Here is a 13910-nt window from a genome sequence, read left to right as displayed (position 1 = left end):
CGGCCCAACGTGCCCACACCGGCCAACATGTCCCAGCTACCTGATCATCCAAAATCAGGGCCCCGTTCTTGCTTTTCCCCCATAGATAAACAAATAGGCGCGGTAGTTAAGTCCAGCTTCTTTCACCTAAGGAAGCTGGCAAAGGTGAAGCCCATCCTCGAGCGGCAGCATTTTGAAACAGTAATCCATGCCTTTATTACATCTAGGCTAGATTACTGTAACGCACTCTACTCTGGAGTCGCACGAGCTTCATTGGCTCGTCTCCAGCTGGTTCAAAATGCTGCCTCTCGCCTTTTGACCGTAACTCGAAAGAGGGAGCACATTGAGTATTTGAGTACAGGATTTGAGTATAGGAGCAGGGAGGTTCTACTGCAGTTGTACAGGGTCTTGGTGAGACCACACCTGGAGTATTGCATACAGTTTTGGTCTCCAAATCTGAGGAAGGATATTATTGCCATAGAGGGAGTGCAGAGAAGGTTCACCAGACTGATTCCTGGGATGTCAGGACTGTCCTATGAAGAAAGACTGGATAGACTTGGTTTATACTCTCTAGAATTTAGGAGATTGAGAGGGGATCTTATAGAAACTTATAAAATTCTTAAGGGGTTGGACAGGCTAGATGCAGGAAGATTGCTCCCGATGTTGGGGAAGTCCAGGACAAGGGGTCACAGCTTAAGGATAAGGGGGAAATCCTTTAAAACCGAGATGAGAAGAACTTTTTTCACACAGAGAGTGGTGAATCTCTGGAACTCTCTGCCACAGAGGGTAGTCGAGGCCAGTTCATTGGCTATATTTAAGAGGGAGTTAGATGTGGCCCTTGTGGCTAAGGGGATCAGAGGGTATGGAGAGAAGGCAGGTACGGGATACTGAGTTGGATGATCAGCCATGATCATATTGAATGGCGGTGCAGGCTCGAAGGGCCGAATGGCCTACTCCTGCACCTAATTTCTATGTTTTTATTACGCCAATTTTGGCCTCCCTTCACTGGCTCCCAGTGCACTTTCGAGTTTATTTTTAAATTATTTTATTTGTTTTTAAATCGTTGAATGGGCTCGCCCCGCCTTACCTCTCTGAGCTGCTCCACCTATATGCTCCTGCCCGGTGCCTCAGGTCAGCTGATCAGCTGCTCCTTGTGGTACCACGGTCTAAGCGGAAGCTCAGAGGGGATAGAGCCTTTTCTGTTGCTGCTCCGGCCCTCTGGAACACCTTGCCGTTGCACATCAGACAGGCCCCCTCACTGTCCATCTTCAAATCCTCCCTAAAAACACATTTTTATTCTCTGGCTTTCGACACTGGCTGAGACATTGCTACTGTTCTTAGTGCTTTTAATGTCTTTTAATTTTTACTGTTTTTAGTCCTTCGTTTTATGGTTTTTAATGGTTTGTAATAACTTTTTGTCCATGAGTTCTCATGTACAGCACTTTGTGGCAGCTGCGGTTGTTTAAAGTGCTTATAAATAAAGCGAATGGTATGTTAGCTTTCATAGCAAAAGGATTTGAGTATAGGAGCAGGGAGGTTCTACCGCAGTTGTACAGGGTCTTGGTGAGACCACACCTGGAGTATTGCGTACAGTTTTGGTCTCCAAATCTGAGGAAGGACATTATTGCCATAGAGGGAGTGCAGAGAAGGTTCACCAGACTGATTCCTGGGATGTCAGGACTGTCTTATGAAGAAAGACTGGATAGACTTGGTTTATACTCTCTAGAATTTAGGAGATTGAGAGGGGATCTTATAGAAACTTACAAAATTCTTAAGGGGTTGGACAGGCTAGATGCAGGAAGATTGCTCCCGATGTTGGGGAAGTCCAGGACAAGGGGTCACAGCTTAAGGATAAGGGGGAAATCCTTTAAAACCGAGATGAGAAGAACTTTTTTCACACAGAGAGTGGTGAATCTCTGGAACTCCCTGCCACAGAGGGTAGTCGAGGCCAGTTCATTGGCTATATTTAAGAGGGAGTTAGATGTGGCCCTTGTGGCTAAGGGGATCAGAGGGTATGGAGAGAAGGCAGGTACAGGATACTGAGTTGGATGATCAGCCATGATCATATTGAATGGCGGTGCAGGCTCGAAGGGCCGAATGGCCTACTCCTGCACCTAATTTCTATGTTTCTATGTTTCTATTATTACTATATCCCTTGATTCCGTTAGCCTAATTGGGCTGTCCCACTTGGGCGACCTAATCTGCGAGTTTAGAAGAGAGTCTTCGACCTTCAAACTCGCAGCATGGTCGACACGTGGTCCTATGAGGTCGCTGGAACTCTCCTTCATGCTCGAGGGAAGTTCCCGAATACTCGTGGCCTCAGCTAGGTCGCGGAAATGTTTCAGCATGTTGAAAAATGTTCCACGAGTATAATTGTGTCGGCATGGTTCTTTTTGACACGTAGTGCAGTGGAGTGGGGTCGCCATTTAGTTACAGGCAGTCGAGGGCAGCCGTAGGCAATGTCCTTCACTGACCGGGCATTTTGATTTGCTCATTGGAGTTTTCAGGACCAACGAAAACCCGCTAAACTTTATTATACTTCTCCTTTATTCCAAGTGCCTCCTCTCCTTCTTCTCCCCCGTCTCCCCCTTCTCCCCCTTCCCTCCCCTTCCCCCCCCCCCCCCCGCGCTCTCTAAAGGACTTACCGTACACTGCGAATTTCAGATAGCGCTCCCCCGCTTTCCCTGCCTGTGTGTGTGTGTGTGTGTGTGTGTGTGTGTGTGTGTGTGTGTGTGTGTGTGTGTGTGTGTGTGTGTGTGTGTGTGTGTGCGCGCGCAGTCGGTCGATCCAGCTGGCGGTTTCAACACGGTCGGTCGAACCAGCTCGAGGCTTCCCAGGCGAGTGCCCTCGAGCTTGAAAGTCGAAGACACTCTTCTTAACTCGCGGATTAGGTCCCCCAAGTGGCACAGGCCCTTTAACAGCAAAATCTAACACAGATTCACAACTCTCTGGGTGAAAAGTGTTTCCTAATCTCAGTCTTAAATGGCCCACCCCTTATTCTTCAACTGTGACTCCCTGGTTCTGGACTCCCCCAACATTGGGACCATTTTTCCTGCATCTAGCCTGAATTAAGAATGTTACATGTTTCTATAAGATCCACTCTCATCCTTCCTGAGGATGTGGAATAAGGTGAGAGGGGAAAGATTTAGAAACATAGAAAATAGGTACAGGAGTAGGCCATTCGGCCCTTCGAGCCTGCACCGCCATTCAATATGATCATGGCTGATCATCCAACTCAGTATCCCGTACCTAGGTATGTTGCAAAGCCTACCTGAAGCGTCGCTGAAAATCTGTCGCTGCGGGTGTGCGCGATTTTGGCGCCGTTTAGAGGGGGGCGGGTTTAAAACGCGATTTTCTCTAGGCTGTTCCAATCGAAGATGTTCAGCCTAGTTAATTATTAACGAAAAATCGCTGAAAGACCCCGTCGCAAAAGCTATTATTAGTTTTAAAGGCCTCGTATAATAGTTATAGTAGTTTAAAAATCAATCTCTAAACCCGCGACCACCAGCAACCGCAGGGTCTCATAAAGCAAATAATAGAAGGTAGGCTGTATATTTTTACATTAAAAAGGGCTTCTTAAGATCCCTTTATACAAAGTTTAATATTGCGAGTAGCTCATTTTCGGCCCATTATATCCCGCAGTATTTTTCTCTGCATTTGGGGGCACAAATCTACCGCAATGTGAACGTTCTAAACCAGCGCGTTCACAGGGACCCACTGGAAAGCTGATTTAAATGGGCATTTATTTACAGCAATTGAACATTAAACTCCTTCCATTTAGTCTATAAATTAATGTAAATGAGATTTAAAAATCATGTTTTATTGTGAATTATTTGTGAATATTATTTGGACATTTAGGCTATTTAAAAATGTTAATCATTTATTAAGAAATGGATAGATGTTTAGATCTAGTAATTGAAGTCTGAAATTAGCTACAATTAGGTAACTAACTAATTATATGCTTTAATTTCAGGTCATCCAAGTAAGATTATTTTATATTTGTTTCAGAATGCTTCAATCTATGATAACTGAAAATTTCATTCAGTTCTCTTAATTTTTAAGAAAGTTATGGGCTTTTGACTGTCCACGATCACAGCTTTTTTGTTATGTCCATAGAAAATCAATAGGGAACAAGATGCTCATTTCCCAGTATGAAAATGGCCATAACTTTTTAAATACTTGAGATATAAAAGTGAATTAGGTGTCAAATTAAACTTTTTTTTATGCTTTATCTGATGGGATAAATTGCAGACTTGATTTTTAAAATCTCAAAATGTTGTAACATTGCTACCGTACCTGCCTTCTCTCCATACCCCCTGATCCCTTTAGCCACAAGGGCCACATCTAACTCCCTCTTAAATATAGCAAATGAACTGTCCTCAACTACCTTCTGTGGCAGAGAATTCCACAGATTCACCACTCTCTGTGTAAAAATGTAGGTGAAAACACCTCCAGCCCCCGCCCGCTCTACCACTGTGCCACGTTGACTGACCAAATGGTCTCAATTCAATTCAATTCAATTCAACTTTATTGTCATTGCACAAATACGAGTACAGGTAGAACGAAATGCAGTTTAGCGTCTGGTCATAGTGCAAGATAGCAGAAATAAAAATAAAAATACTGGTTAACGATGTGTGGACTGTGGATGAATTAAACTGGTACATAGGCAAATAAATGTATACAAATGGGAGAGTCTAAAGATAGCTAGCGACGGGACTCTGAGTTCAGCAGTGTAATGGTGTTATTGAAAAAGCTGTTCCTCAGCCTGCAATTGTGCGAGACCTGAGGCTCCTGTACCGCCTCCCTGATGGGAGGAGGGCAAATAATAATAATAATGGATGGGATTTATATAGCGCCTTTCTAATACTCAAGGCGCTTTACATCGCATTATTCATTCACTCATCAGTCACACTCGGTGGTGGTAAGCTACTTCTGTAGCCACAGCTGCCCTGGGGCAGACTGACGGAAGCGTGGCTGCCAATCTGCGCCTACGGCCCCTCCGACCACCACCAATCACTCACACACATTCACACACAGGCAAAGTTGGGTGAAGTGTCTTGCCCAAGGACAGTATGCACTCCAAGCGGGATTCGAACCGGCTACCTTCCGGTTGCCAGCCGAACACTTAGCCCATTGTGCCATCTGTCGTCCCAAATAGTCCATGGTTAGGGTGAGAGGGGTTCTTGATGATTTTCCAGGCCCGTCTCAGACACCGTTTGCGGTGGAGGGCATCCATGGTAGGGAGAGGGGCACCGATGATGTGCTGAGCGGTTTTCACCACCCGTTGCAGTGCCTTTCTGTCAGCTGTAGTGCAGCTGCTGTACCATACCGTGAAGCAGGTGGTCAGGATGCTCTCGATGGTACAGCGGTAGAAGTTGGACAGGATCTGGGGGGACAGGTGAGCTTTCTTGAGCCTCCTCAGAAAGTAAAGGCGCTGCTGTGCCTTTTTGATCAGTTTGGTGGTATTGAGGGACCAGGACAGATCCTGGTGAACAACGCCAGTGAAACCAAGGAACTGATTGTTGGCTGAGGAAGAGAAAGAGTGAGGATCCAGTAAACTTGTCCTCATGACATTATGGTGGAGGAGAGTCAATAACTTCATATTCCTGAGCGTGCCTATCTCTGAATATATGGGCCCAGCACCTTGACACAACCATGAAGAAAGCACATCAACATTTCTACTTCCTTACAAGATTTGGCATGTCCATGAAATATTCTCATGTGTGCACTTTTCCTGCCTGTACCGTGTCCATGTTCACGGGCGGGGGCTGGATGTGTTCGCGGGCGGGGGCTGGATGGGTTCGTGGGCGGGGGCTGGATGTGTTCGCGGGCGGGGGCTGGAGGTGTACGCGGGCGGGGGCTGGATGTGTACGTGGGTGGGGGCTGGATGTGTTCGCGGGTGGGGGCTGGAGGTGTTCGTGGGCGGGGGCTGGATGTGTACGTGGGCGGGGGCTGGATGTGTACGTGGGCGGGGGCTGGAGGTGTTCGTGGGCGGGGGCTGGAGGTGTTCGTGGGCGGGGGCTGGATGGGTTCGTGGGCGGGGGCTGGATGTGTACGGGCGGGGGCTGGAGGTGTTCGTGGGCGGGGGCTGGATGTGTACGGGCGGGGGCTGGAGGTGTTCGTGGGCGGGGGCTGGATGTGTACGGGCGGGGGCTGGAGGTGTTCGTGGGCGGGGGCTGGAGGTGTTCACGGGCAGGGGCTGGATGGGTTCGTGGGCGGGGGCTGGATGTGTACGGGCGGGGGCTGGAGGTGTTCGTGGGCGGGGGCTGGATGTGTACGGGCGGGGGCTGGAGGTGTTCGTGGGCGGGGGCTGGATCTGTTCACGGGCGGGGGCTGGAGGTGTTCGTGGGCGGGGGCTGGAGGTGTTCACGGGCGGGGGCTGGAGATGTTTTCACCTACATTTTTCACACAGAGAGTGGTGAATCTATGGAACTCTCTGCCACAGAGGGTAGTTGAGGCCAGTTCATTGGCTATATTTAAGAGGGAGTTAGATGTGGCCCTTGTGGCTCAAGGGATCAGGGGGTATGGAGAGAAGGCAGGTACAGGATACTGAGTTGGATGATCAGCCATGATCATATTGAATGGCGGTGCAGGCTCGAAGGGCCGAATGGCCTACTCCTGCACCCATTTTCTATGTTTCTATGTGTCGTCCTTAACTGGGGATTGTCATAGAGTCATAGAGCGATACAACTTGGAAACAGGCCCTTCGGCCCAACTAACCCACACCGGCCAACATGTCCCAGCTACACTAGTCCCACCAGCCCGCGTTTGCCCCATATCCCTCCAAACCTGTCCTATCCATGTACCTGTCTAACTTTGGGATAGTCCCAGCCTCAACTACCTCCTCCGGCAGCTCGTTCCATACACCCACCGCCCTCTCTGTGAAAAAGTTACCCCTCAGATCATCTCTTCCCCTTCACCTTAAACCTATGTCCTCTGGTCCTCGATTCCCCTACTCTGGGCAAGAGACTATACCCGTGCATCTACCCGATCTATTGCTCTCATGGTTTTATACACAAATGTGTACAAATGTGGAGGTTGATTCGAGTATTTACACAGTTTTACTGTGGTAAATGCATTCATCATTAGTAAAGCTAACTTGGATACGGAAGCTCGACACAAAATGCTGGAGTAACTCAGCGGGACAGGCAGCATCTTCGGATAGAAGGAATGGATGCATTTGGAATATTGTGAGTAATTTTGAGCCCCGTATCTGAGGAAGGATGTGTCGGCTCTGGAGAGGTTCCAGAGGAGGTTTACAAGAACCATCCCAGGAATGAGTGGGTTAACGTACGATGAGCGTTTGTCGGCACTGGGCCTGTACTCGCTGGAGTTTAGAATGATGGGGGGGGACCTCATTGAAACGTACAGAATCGTGAAAGGCCTGGATAGAGTGGATGTGGAGAGGATGTTTCCACTGGTGGGAGAGTCTAGGACCAGAGGTCACAGCCTCAGAATCAAAGGACGTTCTTTTAGGAAGGAGATGAGGAGGAATTTCTTTAGTCAGAGGGTGGTGAATCTGTGGGATTCTTTGCCACAGATGGCTGTGGAGGCCAAGTCAGTGGATATATTTAAGGCAGAGATAGATAGATTCTTGATTAGTGCGGGTGTCAGGGGTTACGGGGAGAAGGCAGGGGAAGGGTGGCCCCGTGGCGCAGTGGTAGAGTTGCTGCCTTACAGCGCTTCCAGCACCGGAGACCCGTGTTTGATCCCGACTACGGGTGCTGTCTGTACGGAGTTTTCACGTTCACCCCGTAGACTTGATGGGCCGAATGGTCTAATTCTACTCCTATCACATATGATCGTCTGAATGGGTGACGTTTCGAGTCGAGACCTTTCTTCAAACTGAGAGTCAGGGGAGTGGGAGACACAGAGATAAGGAAGGGTAAGGTGTGAAAACAAGACATCAAAAGAGATGCAGATCAAGAAAAATGTAGAATAGATCATTATTAGCTGGAAGGAAGTGACAACAAAGAAAACAGAGATAAAATGTAGTCAGAGACAGTAAGACTGGGAAGGGGGAGGGATGGAGAGAGAGGGAATGCCGGGGTTACTTGAAGTTAGAGAAGTCAATGTTCATACTGCTGGGGTGTAAGCTGCCCAAGTGAAATATGAGGTGCTGTTCCTCCAATTTGCGCTGGGCCTCACTCTGACAATGGAGGAGGCCCAGGACAGAAAGGTCAGTGTGGGAATGGGAGGGGAGTTCAAGTGTTTGGCAACCGGGAGATCAGGTAGGTCCAGGCGGGCTGAGCGGAGGTGTTCAGTGAAACGATCGCCCAGTCTGTGCTTGGTCTCGCCGATGTATAAGAGTTCACACCCGGAACAGCGGATACAGGAGATGAGGTTGGAGGAGGTGCAAGTGAGCCTCTGTCTCACCTGAAAGGACTGTCGGGGTCCTATGATGAAGTCAAGGGATGGGGACAGTGTTGCATCTCCTGCGGTTGCTGGGGAAGGCACCTGGGGAGGGGGCGTTTGGGTGGGAAGGGACGAGTGGACCAGGGAGTTGCGGTGGGAACGGTCTCTGCAGAACTGTATGCCAAGATACTGGGATGGAGGGACAAAGGTTTGCATTAAAAAATAGTGGAGAAATTTTAAAAAAGGAACTGCAGTTGCTGGAATCTTGAGCAAAACATAAAGTGCTGGAGGAACTCAGCGGGTCAGGCAGCATCTACGGAGGAAATGGACAGGTGACATTTCTTAGACCCTTCCTAGATTTTGAAGAATGCATTTTAGATTTTGAACAAGGGCCCCAACCAGAAGGGTCCCGTGCAGTTTTGGTCTCCAAATTTGAGGAAGGATATTCTTGCTATTGAGGGAGTGCAGCGTAGGTTTACAAGGTTAATTCCCGGGATGGCGGGACTGTCATATGATGAAAGAATGGAGCGGCTGGACTTCTCCACTCTGGAGTTTAGAAGGATGAGATGGGATCTTATTGAAACATATAAGATCATTAAGGGTTGGACACGCCAGAGGCAGGAAACATGTTCCCGATGTTGGGGAGTTCAGAACCGGGGGCCACAGTTTAAGAATAAGGGGGAGGCCATTTAGAACGGAGACAAGGAAACACTTTTTCACCTAGAGAGTTGTAAGTCTGTGGAATTTTCTGCCTCAGAGGGCGGTGGAGGCCGGTTCTCTGGATACTTTCACGAGAGAGCTAGATAGGGCTCTTAAAGATAGTGGAGTCAGGGGATATGGGGAGAAGGCAGGAACGGGGTACTGATTGTGGATGATCAACCATAATCATATTGAATGGCGGTGCTGGCTCGAAGGGCCGACTGGCCTACTCCTCCACCTATTGTCTATGTTTCTGTGTTCCGCTACAGAGATGCTGCCCGTCCCACTAAGTTACACCAGCATTTTGTGTCCATCTTCAACCCGCATTGGCAGTTCCTTCCTAAACGCAAGGGTTGGCGGTAGCAGGCACGGAGGATTTGGAACCAAGATTCAGCATTTATCACCAAAGCAGCTGGAGGGCTGCAGGGTGTTGGGATTATCCCAAAGAATTGGTGTAATTCACCGGCTCGGAGCAGCATCGCTGGAGAAAAGGAGCAGGTGACGTTTCAGGTCGAGACATTTTGTCTGAAACATAGAAACATAGAAAATAGGTGCAGGAGTAGGCCATTCGGCCCTTCGAGCCTGCACCGCCATTCAATATGATCATGGCTGATCATCCAACTCAGTATCCTGTACCTGCCTTCTCTCCATACCCCCTGATCCCTTTAGCCACAAGGGCCACATCTAACTCCCTCTTAAATATAGCCAATGAATTGGCCTCAACTACATTCTGTGGCAGAGAATTCCACAGATTCACCACTCTCTGTATAAAAAATATTTTTCTCATCTCAGTCCTAAAAGATTTCCCCTTTATCCTTAAACTGTGACCCCTTGTTCTGGACTTCTCCAACATCGGGAACAATCTTCCTGCATCTAGCCTGTCCAACCCCTTAAGAACCTCCAACCTCATCTACTGCATCCGCTGCTCTAGATGTCAGCTGATTTACATCAGTGAGACCAAGCGTAGGTTGGGCGATCGTTTCGCCGAACACCTCCGCTCAGTCCGCAATAACCTACCTGACCTCCCGGTGGCTCAGCACTTCAACTCCCCCTCCCATTCCCAATCCGACCTCTCTGTCCTGGGTCTCCTCCATTGCCAGAGTGAGCAACAGCGGAAATTGGAGGAACAGCACCTCATATTCCGTCTGGGGACCTTGCGTCCTTATGGCATTAACATAGAATTCTCCCAATTTGGCTAGCCCTTGCTGTCTCCTCCCCTTCCTTAACCCTCTAGCTGTCTCCTCCCACCCTCCCATCCGCCCGCCCTCGGGCTCCTCCTCCTCCTCCCCTTTTCCTTCTTTCTTTCCCCCACCCCCCATCAGTCTGAAGAAGGGTTTCGGCCCGAAACGTCGCCTATTTCCTTCGCTCCATAGATGCTGCTGCACCCGCTGAGTTTCCCCAGCAATTTTGTGTACCTTCGATATTCCAGCATCTGCAGTTCCCTTTTGAACCCTTAAGAATGTTGTAAGTTCTATAAGATCCCCCTTCAATCTTCTAAATTCTAGCGAGCACAAGCTGAGTCTATCCAGTCTTCCTTCATATGAAAGTCCTGACATCCCAGGAATCAGTCTGGTGAACCTTCTCTGTACTCCCTCTATGGCAAGAATGTCCTTCCTCAGATTAGGAGACTAAAACTGTACGCAATACTCCAGGTGTGGTCTCACCAAGACCCTGTACAACTGCAGTAGAACCTCCCTGCTCCTATACTCAAATCCTTTTGCTATGAAGAAGTGTCTCGCCCCGAAACCTCATATATTCCTCCAGAGATGCTGTCCGAATCGCTGAGTTACTCCAGCATTTTGCGTCTCTCCCCCAGTTTAAACCAGCACCTGAGGTTCCTCCTTACACATCTTTGGGATTATTCCCCATTTTTGGTGGGTGGCATGGGAGAAGTCAGGCAGATATTGACCGGGTGGGGGGGAATTGTAAATAGATAGACCATAGAGCCTGCTTTGTAATTCGGCGGGATCAAATAATGGCTTCGTTTTCCTGCCTTCCCCCCACACTCCCTACACATAATCCTCCCTCATTGTCTGCTCAGTTTCGCGCCCGACCTGCTGAGCCTTTGTACTGTGTCTCCTTTTACACAAAGCGATGAGATAGAGAGCTCTCGACAACGACAATGCCTTCTGCCCATCCAGCTTGGTAGGGGTGGGGGTGGGGGGGGGGAGGAAGACCCACGGTGTTTTCGGGTGAATTCACAGTGGGGCAGTCGTGTGAATAACACAAACATGAGGGTCTCGGACAGAAATCCTCTTGCTGGTGCCAAGAGGCAAAAAACACAATCGACAGGACAGAAACACATCGTTCAGGGGGGGGTTGAATCATCCATTGTGAAGCTGCCATCGAGACGGGCAATAGAGGTCTGTCGCCCCAGCCCCAGCCACAAATGACAAATGAAGGCACGACTACCCTTACACGAAAGGCTCCCCACTCCACCTCCAGGGGGGGGGGGAGCAGACAAATGTACCCCAGGGTCCTGTATTATACACAATGCGTAATTGTGGAAGGGGAAATTTTAAAACATGTACCTGTCCAGTAAACCACACACACACACACACACACTTAAAGGGATATAATGGTTCAAACGCATCGCCCCTGACAATGAACATCCAGTGTGAACAATGAGCAATGTTCGCCGCATGCAACAACACACACACACACACACACACACAAATATCACCTGCAGAAAACGCACCATTTCAATCGTGTGAAAAGCCAAAAAAACATGACAAATATGATCATTATTTTTTTTTAAGCACACACATTCGACTATTCCCAGCAAATGCTAAAACCAGTCCAGCCGACAAGGACTCGTCGGTTTAAAATGCAAGAAAAATTCAACGTTAAAGAGCAGAAACGTCTTCAATCGCGGCTGCATTGTTTAGTCGCAATTAGAAGTGTATTTGACGAGTTCCCCGGTAATTTACAAGGTTGGGGTTTCCCCGACAGACAGAAACTGCATCACCATCTCCCTCCCAGACTGTCTTTCTTCCTCTGATCTGCACAGCAGTTGAAATCTCACAACCCCAATTCCACACCTTTTAATTGATTTTTTGGGGATAATATACGGCATTAATTTCCGTGCCTTGCCATTGATTTTGTTTTCCTCCCGAAAAAAGAAAAATATTTATAAACGAAATCCCCACGCGTTCCCTGCCACACACAGAGAGAGAATACACTTTATCTTTTGCAACCAAATGAATCGTTTAAACCTGCCAAATTATGAGCGCTCCGCCAAATTACTTTGTAAACTTTCATTAAAATCCACCCTCTAAACGAAATCGCAAAAGTTTATAATGAAAATAAACCACTTTTGATGAAATTATTTAATTCCAGCAGACACAATAACTGCAAACAATATGCTCAATCTAATTTTTATACAAGGGGCTGCTCGCATTATCTATTTGCATTCCACTCTAAAGCATCCTATGCATCTTTTGCAGATACTTAATCTGTTGAAAATGTAATTCTTTTTTTTATTGCCAATTTGATGTTTGACGCAAAACATTCAGACGTTGGTGCTCTGTCTACTTAGCCGTAGAAAGAGCTCCAGCCAATGCATTAGACCTTCTTTCTTGCAATCAATAAAGGGAGCCCCAAATTATGCAAAGAGCAGCTATTAATATGCAAAAAATTAAGAAGATAGAGAGAGTGCACATTACCGGCGCTTCCATCGGTTGGCGCTGACTCCATTCAGTAGTGGCCAAGCGCTGGAGCCCTCCCCCGGCTCACGTCGCCGGGCAACGGCCGTCAATCACACCCCCCTCCCCTTCGCCTCACTTCGGGGGAACCGGCGGAAACTAATCAGATGCAAATATATGCTGATTCAAATATCATGACGCGGCCAGGCCAATTGCCCGCCTCCTCCATCGTCATCAATCGATGGTCGACGAGACTGCCGCGCATGCGCGCCGAGGGAGCTTGGGCAGAGGAAAACAATTACAAATAAATATAGCTTTTTAAAATCCAAAAAACCAAAACATTAGTTTCAAATAAATAAATCAAAAAACAAAAAAAAATTCAAAAAATCCACAAAGTGACAATAATATATAATTCAAAATTAAAAAATGAAAATAAGAAATATTAAACAGAAAATCTTATCTATCTATATACTTTTAAAACTATGTGTGTGTGTGTGTGTATGTGTGTGTGTACGGCATTTTGCCTTTGAAATGTATTTCCTGATGCAAAACGCAGAGGTTTTACAATTTTTACAATTTCGGTAGGGATTTATCTTATGAGTTCAGAAATCCACTCCTTGGTCAATAATTTCCCCAGATTTTGAATAAAATTGATTACAAAACTCACTTTTAAAAAAATATAATCGCCGCTTGAGTGGCTGACGTCACAATGCCCACATTCCCACCAATCGAGGCCCACCTGCTTCCAGGCGGCGCCCCCCCACCCCCCCCCCCCCCCCCCCCACCACTGTGGACTAAAGCCACAGTTAGTGTGTGTGTGGGGGTGGTTAGGGTGTGTGACGCCGCATGCCACCCCCCACCCCCGCAACCGCACGTTGGGGGTACAGACCCAACGGCTCTGCACTTGGTCTAGTATTATTATAAAACTCTGATCTTGGATGTTTACTTGTGTGTTTGTTTACTTGAGTCTTTTTCTTTGATTCACACCTCCTCGAAAACCCGACGCGCTAATGGTGAAATGTTTTCGTATTCCGGTAGATTTACCTCATGATCTCGAAAATTGCCTCATCTGAAAATTTGATTAATTATTCCTTCAAATTCTTCACTCATCCGAGATCTTTTTAAAATCTAATGAGCTGAAGTGAGCTGATGACGTCACAATGCCTCTGCTCCTCACGGCAAGCTGCGCAGAGTTTTCAACACGCAGCCTGCTGGGCACTGTTTTCCACGTGC

At 47.8% G+C, this 13910-nt stretch overlaps 1 long non-coding RNA gene across 1 annotated transcript in view; it reads right to left on the bottom strand.

The window, feature by feature from the left end:
* The window catches only part of LOC116966204, a 36195-nt gene extending 23427 nt beyond the window's left edge, over positions 1-12768 (bottom strand). Inside the window, exon 1 of the long non-coding RNA XR_004409933.1 lies at positions 12699-12768. This is a non-coding gene — a long non-coding RNA (uncharacterized LOC116966204). The remainder of the gene's footprint in view (positions 1-12698) is intronic.
* Between the last annotated feature and the right edge of the window lie 1142 nt (positions 12769-13910).

This window comes from Amblyraja radiata, chromosome 36, assembly GCF_010909765.2.
Source record: "Amblyraja radiata isolate CabotCenter1 chromosome 36, sAmbRad1.1.pri, whole genome shotgun sequence".
In the NCBI taxonomy this organism is placed as follows: Eukaryota; Metazoa; Chordata; class Chondrichthyes; order Rajiformes; family Rajidae; genus Amblyraja; species Amblyraja radiata.
The sequence above is the reverse complement of the archived record's forward strand: the minus strand, read 5'-3'. Positions and strand labels throughout refer to the sequence as shown.